Source organism: Rhinolophus sinicus, linkage group LG06 (assembly GCF_036562045.2).
Source record: "Rhinolophus sinicus isolate RSC01 linkage group LG06, ASM3656204v1, whole genome shotgun sequence".
In the NCBI taxonomy this organism is placed as follows: domain Eukaryota; kingdom Metazoa; phylum Chordata; class Mammalia; order Chiroptera; family Rhinolophidae; genus Rhinolophus; species Rhinolophus sinicus.
The window spans coordinates 68,987,406-69,003,296 of record NC_133756.1 but is presented as its reverse complement, the minus strand read 5'-3'; the positions used below and the strand labels follow the sequence as shown (position 1 = coordinate 69,003,296).

The window sequence follows — 15,891 nt, the reverse complement described above, 5'->3', positions numbered from 1 at the left end:
CACATTTTCTTTATCCATTCATCTGTTGATGGACAGTTCAGTTGTTTCTACATCCCAGCTATTATGAATAGTGCTGTAATGAATATGGGAGTACTAATATCTATTTGAGATCCTGAGTTTAATTCTTTTGTATAAATTCACAGAAGTCAAATTGCTGGATTATATTACAAACTTACAGTAATTAAAACAGTATGGTACTGGCATATATATAGATATATAGACCAATAGAGCAGACTACAAAGCCCAGAAATAATTCCATGCATGTACAGTCAACTGATCTCCAATAAGGATGCAAAAAATACTCAATGGAAAAATAATGGTCTCGTCAACAAATGGCGCTAGGTAAACTGAGTATCCACATGAAAAGAATGAAATTGGATGCTTACCTTACACCATACACAAAAATAAACTCAAAATGGATTAAAAACTTAAAGATAAGACTTGAAACTAACATTTCTATAAGAAAACATGGGGGGAGGGAAGCTTCATGACATTGATTTCGGCAATTGTTTCATGGATATAAAAAATGGCTTTTTTAATTATTATTTTTCAATTATAGTTGACATTCAATATTATTTTATATTAGTTTCAGGTGTACAGTACAGCAGTTAGACATTTATATAATTTACAAAGTGACCCCCCTGATAAGTCTAATGCCTACCTGGCATCACACGTAGTTATTACAACATTATTGACTCTATTCCCTATGCTGTATTTTACATCCCTGTGACTATTTCATAACTGCCAATTTGTACTTCTTATTTCCTTCACCATTTTCATACAGTTCCCTAACCTCTCTCCCATCTGGCAACCATCAGTTTGTTCTCTGTATCTATGAGTCTGTTTCTGTTTTGTTTGTTTATTTTGTTCTTTAGATTCCACATATAAATGAAATCATATGCTATTTGTCTTTCTCTGACTTATTTCACTTAGCATAATACCCTCTAGATTCATCCATATTGTAGAAAATGGTTATATTTCATTCTTTTTTGTGGCTGAGTAATAATATTTCATTTTATATGTCTACCACATTTCTTTATCCAATCGTCTACTGATAGGCACTAAGGTTGCTTTCATATCTTAGCTATTGCAAGTAATTCTTCAATGAACTAGGCCTGCATATATCTTTTCATATTAGTATTTAAAAATAGCAGACAACAAAACCAAAATTGGACAACAGGGACTGTATCAAACTAAAAAGTTTCTGCACAGCAAAGGAGACCATCAACAGAGTGAAAAGTCTTTCTGGCACTTTTTATACTGCTTTGTATTTGTTGCTTTTCTTGTCTTTCTTCACATACATACATTACTTGCTAAATTAATGACCTGGCAAGTCAAACTCTATGATATTTAGGATCAAAACTGAAGGATGATTCTTCTTTCAGTGGTTCTGGCAAGGATGGGAAGAATGGAAGAAAGTGGGTTGGGAAAAGGAGAAAAAGAAAAAGAAAATTTTAGAGGAGCTGTCTCTATATAATGGAAAAAATACGTTTCCCCAGAAGTCAAATAATTTCTTGGCTGGTCTTAATGGCAATTGCTACACACAACTAAGGAGCTTTCTACCTTAGCCATGCAGACATGGCTAAGTTCTATAATAACTTCTCTGCTTTAACCATGTTCTCATAGCCTCCCTCAGCCTCACAACATAACACCAAGACTGGAGGCTGAACACTGTAAAGAACCCAAGAAGCACCTTACCTGAGACAATACAAATACAAAACCAAAGAAGAAATGATGAACAGGAGGATGTAAATTAGAACCGTGAGGATTACACCAGGAACTCCTGATTGCATGGTTCTTACGAATGCCCAGTATAGCTTTGCTGCATCAGCTACAGGAGTGTCCCCATCATGTGTAAGCCGCTGACAAAAGAAAATACAAATTAAGAAAATATATAGAGAGAAACACTGGTCATAAAGTTAGATTAATTTAAATACACAAAGACCATATGATCCTATAATTTGTTTTTAAATTCAATTTTCAAGGTACTACAGATCACTAGATCTTCAGTCGTACAACGGAAAAAAAGACTGGGATTGCATGGTTGGTTTATCAAGTTTTTCTCATTTTCCTTATAAGCTTTTAAATATGTGCATCCTATATGCAATTCATAAAGTAAAAGGCATGTTTTATTTATGTACTATTAACTTCTGAATTTAATGAGCACAAGATATGAAGAAATTAAATAGGGTGGTAGAAAAATTCCTTTCTGTCTGTAGCATACTTGAAAGGAATTTAATTTGTGCTATGCATAAAATAGATGGCTCATTTTAGAAACTTATAAAAAAAGTTAACAGGCTATTAATATGAGCTTGAAAACCAAAGTTTACATTAGGTCAATTTACAAATAAGTCCTTATTTTAGACAAGAAAAAAATGTATTCTATGTTGGGTTAGAAATAAATACAAAGCAATGAGGTCTTTAAAAACAAACCTAAAGCATTGTCATATGACATCTTTGACCTTTGAGTTTTATAAAACATGAATGTTCTTTAATTATGACTCTCACGATATCAAGTGGATGTAATATGCAATATAAATGTAAAGCAAAGTATTTTTTCTCCAGTGTAAGAGAGGGGAAAGAATTTCTTTATTGTTTAAATTGACAATTACATAAATGTAACTTAAAAGGTCATGTTCAAAACTAGCTAATAAGAATTACATACGTATAGGTAGAAACAGAAGCCCAGAGAGGTTAATCTGTATCGCCCATACACCAAAATATCCTTTAGTGACTGAGCAGTGACTAGAATTTAGATGTTCGTACTTTCAGCTACTGCTGTTTTCACCACCCCACCAAAACTTTTATTTTAAGATTCTGTACTTGTTACTTGGTCTACTTTGCAAAATGTGAGTCTGTTGCCAGGACCTTAGGCAGCAGACCTGCAAGAGTTGCCATGTGTTTCTCCTAATCCAGATCTTACCTTTCTGTTGGTTTTCAAAGGTAAAGAAATAGACATGGGATTAATCAATGAAACGAAAAATAATTATGCCAATAACATAATCTAATTAATAGAGGCTAATCATTCATTTGACCCACGTGTATTGTACTGAATGCTGATTATATGGCATTAAGCTGTGAAGACAGTGAATAAAATTAGACAAAAGCTCTGCTTTCTTGGACCTTACGTTTAAGTGTGTGTGTGGGAGGGGATAAAAAGACAAGAATATAAGTAAGATTAAATAATATATAGGGTATTTTAGATGATATTATGAAGAAAAATATAAAGCAGAAAAAAGTGTAGGAGGGATGGGGTGTGTTATTAAATATTACAATCAGAAAATATATCTTTGAAAAGGTATCATTTGAGCAAAGACCTGAAAAATATAAGGGAATGAGCCAGGTGCCTCCCAAATGACATCCGTCACACAATGCCCATACTGCGTCTTTTTTTGTGTATATTTTTATTCCTTATCTAGAGTGTGAGTTCCTGCCTGGGCCACGGGGCAATGGCTGTTGCATCTTGTATCATCCACAAAGCACAGGTATCATCACTTCATTATAATCACGTCCTTGTTCCTTTCATTTTATATGTATGGGGTCAGACTTTTCTAAGTTTATACCTAGTTGGTCTATCATTTGATTCTTCCAGCAATATAGTGAAGTGAGTAAGGCAGATGTTAATATTTGTAGGTATTATTACCTTTTTTGTGATGCATATAGGAAATTGAAAACTGGAGAGATTAACTGACTTATCCAACATCACATAGCTGACATATGGCAGAACTGGGACCGGAACCCAGTTTCCCTGACTTCAAGTCTGTGCTCTTTCGATTACTCCATAATCACTTCTAACAGGTTCTCAAGAATGTATTGAATTGAAATTCTTGCATTCTACCTTTCTTTGATCTTTGTTCTTGTACGTTATTCTTACCTCACTGTCTATATTTAGGGCAGAAACAATGCCATATTTATTCTGTATCTTTTAAAATCCTGTGCAGAGAGTACATAGTCAATAAATACATGCTGATCAGTTAAAACATTCAAAAGCAAAATTTTCCTCTACTTTTTACCTAGATTAGGGCTCAAGCAGAGAAGAAAATTATGAACTCAATGGAACTGTTGAACATACTGTCACCAGTGGGGGTGGGGAAATGCACTGCCAACCTCTGAGCAGCAAACTGAGAGACTGGCCAAGTATTATTAGCAACATTGACCCCCGCTCAATGCGTTGATCTCAAACCATTACACTTGCCACGCGTCCTTTTAGATTGCCATGAGAAAAGTTAATTTAGAACAAAAACTATCAATAAAATCAGGTAGCATCTCTTTTGGCTGGCTGATCAGAATCAAACATAGATGATCCTCAGCTTGTTAAGACACACAGCTTCTTCCCAGAAGCTGAGCCCCATTTCAGAGTTTTTGCCTCAGTAGGTTTGATGCGGGCCTGAGATTTTGCATTTCTATTAAGGTCCAGGTGACACTGGTGCCTCCCTTTGTGAACCACTGCTTTAGAACAGTACTTCTCAAAATTCAACGTGCTGTTAAATTACTGGAGAGCATGTTAAAACACATATTTTGACCCAGTTCGTGGGAGTGTCCAAATGTGGAATCCAGTGCTGCTGCTCTGGGGGTTATATGCAGCTTTAGGGTTTTCTAAAGACAGCCAAAGGAGATGTCATCTGCAATGAGACGTGATGGATTCTAACTGAAGAGTCAATAATTATGCAGCTTGGTAGTGAGCCATCAGCTTTTTTCTCCAAGTAGGGAAAGATACGGTGCTATACTCAACTCTTAGAATCCAAGTCAGCTTCCATCAGGTTACAGACCTCTGCACTGGTTCTGAGCCGGCCATGCTGGAGGCTACTTACCTATAGATTACATCAGAGACCCTCCGAGTAAATTAGGACTGCTCATTTTCTCAGCTGCCTTTGATAGAGTGGACCATTCATCTATTAATCTCTCTAGGGGACCTGATTAGAATAAGGAAAGCCTTTCCAGGAAGGCTGCAGCATTTCCTTCTGAGGAGATCTCAGAAGATCATAAGGGACAGCTGCCTTTCCTCACCAAATGGCTTTACATGTGGTGTTGCAAAAGAATCAGACTGGCACCCCGCCTACTCAATGGGCACATCAGGCCTCTGGGAGGAACTGGGAAACGCCATGGGATATGATCCTACCAGAATGCGGAGAGCAAGCCTGTATACTTCTCCTGCTCAACAAACCATGATGGCAGTCTCTTCCTCTCTAACCTAGAGTCTGAGAGAAGTAGGAATGTAGATGAAATCCAGTTGGTTCCAGCTCAGTCAACTCAGAATCAGAACGAAGCTGATCTGCAAGGGTGAAAAAACTTAAAGATGTGTAGGGACAGAGCAAGGAGTGCAGTTTCCAGGCTCTCGGCCTCACGTGGAAAGGTGCTGGCTCCGGTAGTAAATGGCCATCAGCTGTGATTGGATGGCCATCAGCTGTGGCTAGTTGGCCATCAGCTATAACTGGTGGGCCACTGGCCACTGATATAACTGCCGTGGCTACGCTAGCAGAAAATGGGGGCTAGCAAGAAGATGGTGGCTGAGCCTGCAAGTGGTGCAGTGAGGGTTGCGAACAGTGTGGCTCTTGCTTCCTGTTTCTCCAATCCAGCCACCAGCGATAATATAGTGGTATGACTCCCCAATCTATGGCTCTGTGGGTGTTCCTTTTTGGCCTCACCGTGTCCTGCGTTCTTATGTGGGGAGCGGGAGCAGAGACCGCACCTGTCACCCCGAACGACAAATGGCGCAGCGAGCAGGGTACGGTGCCGGCCAAAGCTCTCCAAAGGGCGGTGGAGCAGTTTGTATGTATGAACACTCAGTCTCAGGAAGACCAGGAGGAGCAGCTGCTGGAGAGCTGGACCCCCGTGGAGGGATGGGAAGACATGGAAGTTTCCCCAACCAGCATAGGCCGGAGAAATCGAAGGTCATTTCAGGCCTGTGAGCTGGAAAGTTCCTGCTCAGGCAACCCGGATGAAGGACTTCTACCCAGGAGGAAACGCTTGCTGAGTCCTCCATGGGAGATGAGGGTGAGTTCCAGGTCATCCCTCACCCCCAGGACAGCACTGGCGAATAACTATGGACTATGGGGAATTGCCTTCCATCCCTAATTTAATGGACCGCTTAACTGTTTGGGAACATACCACCACGTAGTAGAACTGGCGGATGTTTGCTTTTGTGGCTTGACCGGCCTCCATCAAGAATATGTAAGCACCTTGACTGTGAGTTGCTGCTGTTCCAGCACAGTACCCTGAGAGGCCCAGAGAGAGTGGCAGTGCCCTGAGAGCCCTGGCTGAGCCCAGGAAGTCTGGCTGTGCCCAGAGAGAGTGGCAGTGCCCTGAGAAAACTAGCTAAGCCCAGGAAGTCTGGCTGTGCCCAGAGGGACTGGTGGTGCCCTGAGAAACCCTGACTGGGTCCGGGGAGACTGGTGGTACCCTAAGAAGCCCAGGAAGTCTGGCTGTGCCCAGAAGGACTCATGGTGCCCTGAGAAACCCTGGTTGTGCCCAGAGCCTGGCTGTGTCCAGGATATTGCATTCACCTCCAGGCTCCTCGCACAGGTCCCCTCGCGGAAGACACTTGTTGCGTAGATTGTGAGGCGAGGCCCTGTAGGGGGGGAGTGTGGGGATGGAGCAAGGAGTGCAGTTTCCAGGCTCTCGGCCTCACATGGAAAGGTGTTGGCTCAGGTAGTAAATGGCCATCAACTGTGACTGGATGGCCATCAGCTGTGGCTAGCTGGCCCCGCACGACAGATGGGATAGAAAATACAACCACTTCTGACAAACGAGGTTCCCTCTTCTGATCGGTCATCAAGGTGTTCAATGGTACTGAGGCTTCAGTGCAAGCTCGCAGGCTAGAACAGGAAAACAGGTCAGCCTGCTAAGCTTTCCTTGACCCGTGGTTGCATCTCCATTCTTAGCAATGGGACTAGAAATTAAATACACCGGTAGTCTCACTGGGCACTGCTTTTAATTCACTTTAATAATGTTACATAATCTATCTACATGGTTGCAGAGTCAACTATCGCACGTGTCTGCAGTTTCTAAGCATTTCTAGCAGAGGTGATTCCACTCGGAAATAAGCAGTCAGAATTCTCCCACAAAGCCTAAAAAAGCCATTAGTGGAGTCAGTGCATTGAGGACCCCAGTCTCTTTTAGAGCGGCCCAGAAGCCCTGAGCAAGTGCAGGCCCAGCCTAGCAAACAGCAAAGGGAAGGGAGAGGCCATCTGGGTAAAGTGTCTAGCACCTTGTCACATGTGGTCTGGTCTATGGAACCAGCATCTTCAGCATCACTTAGGAATCTGTTAAAATACAGACTCTGGCCACCGGCTGAATCAGAATTTGCATTTTAATCACATCCCAGGTAACGTGAAAGCACATTAAAGTTGGAAATACACTGCTCTAGAACACTGTGGCCTGAGAGATGGAAATGAAAACAGCAACAGGCCTTTGCTGATCCTAGCTGCTAATCCCAGCACCCACCAACATCTCCATGAATGCAGTTTGGTAGCAGTTTGGTCTTTAGTTCTAAAAGCATATTATTAATGGAAGAGTCCATTTGAAATACAGTTAACAATAGAGTCCATGAACACAACCCATCTCTATGATCTGCTTGGCACAACAAATATAGTCTAAACACATATATACTCGTATATATCAATTGTAAAACTTTTTCTTCTTAAAAGGAGAAATATACTAGTTGTGGAATATTATTGCATAATTAAGATAATTTATAAATGAATATTTTATCATATTGATTTATTTATAGTATCCATCTGCTCTCTTGCTTGGGGCTATGTTTCATAGCCAGATCTAGAGTACAAAAATTTAATTAAAATTCAGATATCCTTTCCCTTTCCCTATTGAAATTGCTTGAAAATTTGATGACTCCAAATTAAAGTATTTTTTGGCTTGAATTATTTCATTATTTGTTCATACCTTTCATTTTGGTTTGGTAATCTGATCTAAACCTTTTGTAAACTTCAATGAAACTAGATAAAGTAACTAATGTCAGGTTTTGGGTGGTGGTTAATTGGCATGACAGTAAAGCTTCCCCATTGAGCCTTCTCTTGCTGGAGCTTTGGCCCTTTCAAGCTATATTGGCATTCCTAGATTTTCCCAGCATGCTCGCCAGATCTTTCCTATGTAGCTATGATGTCAGTGGTTTTGGAAAATATGGTCCCTGGACCAACAATGTCAATGTCATCTGGGAACTTGTTAGAAACGCAAATTCTTGGGCCTTACTGCAGATCCCAAACCAGAAACACTGGAGGCAAGGCCCAGCAATACTTATTTTAACAAGACTGGCAAAGATCTAATGCAGATTAAGGTTTGAGAATCAGTGCATTCCAATAACGCTCACCAGGAAATCTGAGGCCTTGAAAATTGAAAGCAACAAGAGATTTGGGTGTTACAATAAATTTACATGAATCTTTACATAAATTTTGCCTAAAATTATAGCCCCAACTTTATTAGTAAATATTTTGATGTAATCAAATAATTGCCATCAGAAAAAGCATACATTTGATTTCACAAAACAGTACAATTGGTTCAAACTTTGAAGCAGAGATTTTAGTATAATGGAAAAAACAAAATACCAGCCTTGGAATTTATAGTCTGGGTTCTATTCCTAGTGTGGTATGCTGGTTATGTAGCCTGGGACAAATCATGCAGTTATGTGTGTGTAAGTTCTCTCAGTTGTAAAGTCAGAAAAATGCTTGTCCCATCAACTTACAGTGTTATTGTAAATATATAAACAAATAAATTAAATTGAGTGAAGTTGCTTGAAAAATACAGAGTGTTCTTCAAATATTAGAATCATTATAAATATTGTTTATACCTCATCGTGTACTCTAGCACATCATTCATAATAATGAAATTCTTAAACTGTATATTTTAGGGTGAAAAATGTAACATTTTTGTCATTTCATAAGTATCCAAAAGTCAAAATAAATGTCTATGGAGTGATTTTTTAAAAAATGTATTTATTACTTACAAATGTTTTAAAAGCTCTTATTCTTCTTCTCCAGTGTATTTAATACGGAAGAGTATGTATTAGATTCTAAAGTAAACAAATAGCCTAACCAACTAAAGGAACCAATTAAAGTATGATTACTTTTCTGTAAAGTGTCACTATGAAATATTTTTAATATTGAAAATAGTTACCAACAATAAGTTACAAAATAAACTTCTTTGTAGCAATTTTGAAAACATGCCAACTAGCTTGGATTCGATCTCCACCATTATTGCCTGTTTATTTTGCAAGTTTTTAAACTTAAGACTGTCAAGACTACACTTCAATTGATTATATTAGACATTCACAATTTTTTATGATGATGAGGAAAAACTCAAAAACTCCACTTTAAAATGAATATTGAATTGTTGATGAATATTGAAACTTCCCTTGCCAACTGATTTGTGCACTGAAGCTAAATTCTATGTCAAGGACTCATATTCCCATTATCTTTCTTGACTTACCCCCAGGACTGTATCCACTATAAACACTGCCAATGGGTCGAGAACTGTCCATAGTCCCATGGTAATGATTAACTTTGACAAGACGTCAGGGCAGTAGGCAAACAGTAGCTGACAGCCCCATCTGATCAGAAGCAAAGGAAGGATCATTGCATTCAGCATTAAAGGACCCATGACAACCACAAGCAACTCTTCTCTAATGTGAACTGAAGAAGGTGGGTAGCAAAGCTCAACTGTGAGAGGGGAGAAATGGAATCTGTGGAGAAAACAAAGCAAACGTATGTGCAAAGAAAAATTATACACGCCAGGTGCACAAAACAATTCAAAGAACTATGTGCTTTGTTTCACTAGTTTTAATATTGAAAACTTGACACTGAATAGTACTCCAGGATAAAGTATTAGGAGTAGCTATCTTTTTCTGACACCTTAGTACCACCTCAACAGCTCACATTTCAGGAGAAGGCAAATTCTACCTTGTTCATTGTTTTTGTGTCATATGCAGCCATAGAAAGGACATGAGCCTTATCCACTGAGCAGAGCATTCTAGCAACTAAGAACTTCCCTATGGTTCACACATACCTTAGGTAGGCTATTTGAAATGCAGACTATACTAGCAAATTTACTAATGGGTCAACTGTTAACAGAAATCAGAAATACAAATATGTCTAATAATTCTTCAGAGTTTTAGCATAGCTGATTAATTTTGTTTGTGATTCCTCTAGATAGACTCCTAAATACAACAATAACAATACCACTGACAAGAAAACATGTCAAATTTCTTGGTTGTTCTAAAAGGGGCAACTCGGCACAACCTAAGGACTAAAGGGTTGAATCCAAGCTGAGCCCAGTAATTCACTCAGCCTTGACCCAGGCGTTGGCACCCTCTTTCCATGCAGAGTGAGATTTTCTTGCACTCGAACTTTCCCCTCCCTGCATTGCAGCCTTTGTAAAGCTGTTTTGTCGTTAATCCTGCTTGTGGATTCTACTTATCAGCTGTCTACTAAAAAGAGTTCTTCATTTTATCCACTCTTAATCTTTGCTTTAGGGAAGTTGTATGCTTTGTTCTTATGCTGTTGTGAATATCAAATAATGTGTGTACATTTCTTAGCAGAGAACCTAAAATAGAACAAGAGCAGAAGAAATGTTCATTGTTGCTACAATGTGACATGGAGCTAATGTATGATTCAAGCTGGTGGATGTAGACAATAGCCAGCAAAATACCCTATAATACCTGAGGTCTTCTGTTGCTTAAGAAAGTTGATAAATTGAGCTGTCAAGAGACTTTTGCAGTTTTGTTTTATTAACTACCCATAAAGATAGAACTTCCTTTTCTATTGAAGAAGTAAAAGAGTGGATAGCGAACAGCACAGCCATAACACTTGTTCTTTCTGCTTTGGAAACCCTCACACAAAAAGAAAAAGAAAAAAAAAAAGAAGAAAGAAAGAGAGGAAAGAAGGGAAGAAGGGAAGGGATATAGTATTTACATAAAAGTTCACTCTTGAAGATCCAGTTATTTAGTGTATATAAATTTGCATATTCACCAACATTCAGATACTTGTGATTTAATTTTAAAAGACAAACAAAAACTACATGTGTGTATATATGATACAGACATATATCCCTTTTCATAGTGTCTCAAAGTTGTTTGCAATCTTCTTAATCGAAAATATACACACATCTTTATTTTTATCTATACCATCTACATTTGAGAAAATGAATTTTACTTGTATTGATATCAATCTCTCTGTCTATCTATAGTGTCTATGGAATCATGTTTATGGAGAGATAACCTTTAAAGTGTCATCTTTTTCCAGAGGATAATGGCCCAGAAAGCTGTCTGGGCTTGAGTTTGGTAATTGTTTGAATTCAATCATTTTGCAGAAGAAGCAATCTTTGTCTCTCTGAGTATAGGTGATAAATCATACTTACATTACTTCTAAAATACCTTTAGCCTAAGTCACTCTGATAAAATCAAAATAGAATAAAATATTGTTGCTAAACTCCTTTTTGGATTTTGCTCAGATATTAGAACATATTTGAATCTGCTAACATTTAAATATATATTGATGTACCAATTATGTATTTGTATATATAGGCCCATAAGATGAGAATATAACTGCAAAAGACGTTTCTGCTCTTAGATAAAAACATTTTTGTCTTTTCAAATCATACCGGCATTTTAGTTCTTATAGTAAATGGACGGGAGAGGAGTTTTGTACTTTCATTTGGCCTATCAAGATGAAAATACATTCTTTTGACTTTCAGGGGAAAGCACTCACTTTGTAACAGGAGTTGAAATGGCCTGGAGGAAAAGCCACTGGCTAAGGTAATGCAGGTAGAGCCTCAGGAACCAGAGAGAAGCCATCAGCAGGATAATATACCAGAAGCCCTGGCTTCGCCATTGAGCTAATTGAAGTTCTGAAAACACTGACACCAGCAAAAAATGGAGATGCTTGAAAATTCCTCCAGGTCCAGGACTATCAGCAACTGAAGAACAGCTATAAACAAAGAAATAATAGATGAATTCTAGGCTCAAAGCACAACTGAAATAAAATATTTTGAGAATAATAATAAAGACACAGTGACAGTAAAATTGAATGAAGTTATTTCTTGAAGACTTAAGACTCAAATTATTTATGTTTATTTTTTATGTAATTGAAGACTAAAGGGGAACACAAAGAACCATGGACACGGAAACACAAATGAAAATCACAATGAGGTATCTCCTCACCCCAATTAGGATGGCTACTATGCATTGTTTTAAAAAGCCAGAAAGTAACAAGTGTTGATGAGGAAAAATTGGAATTCATGTGCACTATTGGTGGGAACGTAAAATGGTGCAATTGCTATGGAAAACAGTATGGCGGGTCCTCAAAAAATTTAAAAATAGAATTACCATATGATCCAGCAATAACCCTTCTGAGAATATATCGAAGAGAATTCAAAGCAGAATCTCGAACAGGTATTTGTATACCCATGTTCGTAGTACCACTGTTCACAATAGACAAAAGACCCAACTGTTCATCAAAAGGAATATTATTCAGGCTTAAAAAGGAGGAAAATTCTGACGTATGCTACAATTTGAATGAATTTTGAGGGCATTAGGCTTGCTAAGTGAAATGAGTCAATAGCAAAAAGACAAATACTGTACAATTTCCCTTACATAAGGTACCCAGAGTAGTCAAATTCATCAAGACAGAAAGAAGACTGGAGGTTGCCAGATTATGGGGGGAAAGAGAAATTGGGGAGTTTTGTTTAATGGTATAGTTTTAGATTTGCAAGATAAAAAATGTTGTGGATACTGAACTATATACTTAAAAATGATTAAGATGATAAATTTTATGTTATGTGCATTTTTCAACAATTAAAATTTAAAAAGAAACATGGAAGGGAACAATTATAAAAAATAAAATTATTTTTTTAAATCTTTAAAAATCTGTAATACATCCCTGCTTCTCTCATCTACCCACAATGATCCCTCTTTATTAAGATTAAATTTAATAATTTGCATATAACTTGTTAAAAGTTAACTATTTCATTTTAAAAAATGAAATGAGTTATTCATATATCATAAGACTATATGAATGAGAATTTAAAGCTAAGAAATCTTTTATTTCTTAACACAATACTGACATTTTCTGTTAAAACTAAACATAAAAGTTATTTTGATTAGTTCTGGTTGCTTCTTTGTTTGATAATGAGAGCAAAAGCTATTTTCAGAGTTTCTAAAATTACAGTTTTTGACAGGAGAAAGAATGAAAAGTCTATCTGAAAATAACTGTAGAGGCAGAAATTCTCCACCGAGTCCCAAGAATATATTCAGGGAATATACAGTAGAGTTACCATAGCTTAGTGAGAGCATAAGCTCTGCAATCTGACTGCCTGGGTATAATTTCTCTCTATGCCTTAGTTTCCTCATATAAAAAAGAAAGATAATAATAATAATAATAATAATAATAATAATAATAATATAATAACCTAGGCTCAATATGATAACTAAATTAACAAATGTAAAACCTTTTTAACAGTGCTCACCCTGTGCTATTATCACAAAATAATAAATCCACAATCTGCTGCCTCTCCCTCTCCCCTTCCAATATTTGCCAGAGCTACATTGAAATAGGCTGGCCTTCATCAACTCCAAGAAATGTAGAACTATCTAAACGATGATATAGCTCCTTTTATTTTTAAAGAGATATAAACATAGATAGGCATATATTTGTTATTTAATTAAAACAGTAAATATCATCGGTAAATACCATCATCAGTTTAATAAAAGTTTAGTTTTATAATCAGTAATCGATCTTTATAAAACTAGTCTCCAAGTTCCTGGATTATCTTGTCTAATTCTCTTCTAGAAAGATATTTTAGAATAATTCAGTAATTTTCTCAACCAAATCTAGTCCTGAAAATAAACGTTACCAAGGGAGAAGCTGTTCCCTTAGTAAGTAGTTCAGTGACGTATTAACTACAAATAGCAGGTGGAGACAGTTTGAGAACCTAACAGAAATGGAATTTATAGACAGTCAAAAGATTTCACATATAAAAGCTCATCTCTCTCTCTAAAGATTATCAAATATGATGAAAATTGTATCATGAGAAAGAAAAGATAAATTATAGAAACAAGATTCTTTGTGGGGGAAAAAGAAAAGAAAAAACTAACAACAGATTTTAAAAGAAAACTCACTATTGCCCTTAGAATTTCCATCCAGGAATTGAGCCTTTTGGTCTGCACAGGACTAAACAGGCGCCACACTTGACATTGACAATTTCGTTTTGTTCTTTTTCTGTGTATTTTGCCATGAAGGTGTAGAGCATCATCTAAGTGAAAACTACATGCAGTCTTTGTACTCAGCATGCTTTTCAATTACACAAACAAGGAACAGTTAAACAGGAAACAGGCCCCCAAGAGGCTTTGGTTTACTAATGACAATATAGTCAGGGGACTGACTGTCTTATAGAAGGATTCCAGAATACCTAACTACATTTACCATCATGTGAAATGAAACCCAGAACTTTCTACACTGCTAAAGCAAAATATTCTGTGCATGATCTCTTCTTCAGTTAATTATTCTGTCACTGTTTTGCCTCTTCAAAGAGAAGAGAAAATCAAACACAGATTTAGCATTGTGTTGTTTGCAAAAAACTAGAAAATCCCAAATGATGCAAAACAGAAAAGACAGTAGCTTCTTTGACCTTTGGAAATTTCCTGTTCTTTTCATATCCATTGACATAAATGACTGGCAGTTGAAATGTTTATGCACAGAACCCATTATGAAGTCATGCCTTTACTATTAGTTTCACTGATAAAGTGTTCCCCACCCATATTCAGATACACATGTTTGTTTGTGGGACATTTGATTTCGAACGAATAACACTACAATTTCACTGTGTACAATTTATATCTAATTCAAAATATTCAGGTATCTTGTACCTAGTCAACACAATTCAGTATTTATTTGTATTTGTTTGTTTAACAATGGAAACTATAGCATCAGGATTCAAAGAATTGGGAAAAAACCTGGAATTAATCATTTAGAGTTTAAAAAGTTATATGTGGACAAGTTAGAAATTAATAAAAGAATCAGTTGATACTAGATGATGTAAAATGAAAAGGTATATTGAAAAACTCATTAATTGAACGGAGCTAGTCACGTATAGCTTTATAAACAATTCCGATATGACAACATGAGACTGACAGTCTTTTTCTCTTAATCGTTTTGAATTTGCACTTGAAATTTAAAAGTATGCTGATATAGAATTTCATCCACAACTAGCTCTCCATATATTGTTTTAGAAATACACTGTATCCAAGAGAATATTCCGCTTCTGCATTTCAATACTGTCTTCAAAGAAAGCATCTTTTTTATTGTTGTGTACATGCAAGACACATTATAAAATGCAGTGCCATTGTGCAATATCTTCATCCACATTTCAACTGTTCTTTCCTTCCTCTGTAATCTTTCTTGGTTATGTACAAAGAGTATGACCATCAAAAGGATAATAAATGGCCTCTGCCACTGGGGTGTGTAATACGTATAGAGGGAATTGATTTGTTGGTTATGAAGGAAGCCATAGAGCACACAGATCACTGCAAAAATTACATTGAGGCCAGCAGCTACTCCCCAGTTCATGCAGGCAGCTCCTCTATTGCTCACGGGGTGAGCTGCCAGAGAGTGAGAAGGATGGTAAGGTCATCCAGTATTCAGCTATTAAATGAAACCTATTTCTCTGAACTTCAGCCACATTTCATATGACACATATATCCCCCTTCCATTCCCAATCCTTATAGCCACCCGAAATCAAACAAGATTTCTATGATCCATCAGTGTAATAATAATTTTTTAAAGACTAAATTGCTTTGAAAAAGAAAAGCGTGAATGCATTCTTAAACTCTCTTGTATGGTGAACACACATCCTTAAAATTTGTACCAGGCATGATTAAACAATACAGTG

The 15,891-nt window shown here is 37.1% G+C and overlaps 1 long non-coding RNA gene across 1 annotated transcript; it reads right to left on the bottom strand.

Annotated features, from left to right (window-relative positions):
* Positions 1-1,704: 1,704 nt before the first annotated feature.
* LOC141572405 (uncharacterized) lies at positions 1,705-11,927 on the bottom strand. The gene is made up of 3 exons (XR_012497767.1): positions 11,715-11,927; positions 9,439-9,691; positions 1,705-1,862 (listed from the first exon to the last, which is right to left on the bottom strand). It is a non-coding gene; the product is annotated as an uncharacterized LOC141572405 (long non-coding RNA).
* Positions 11,928-15,891: the final 3,964 nt, after the last annotated feature.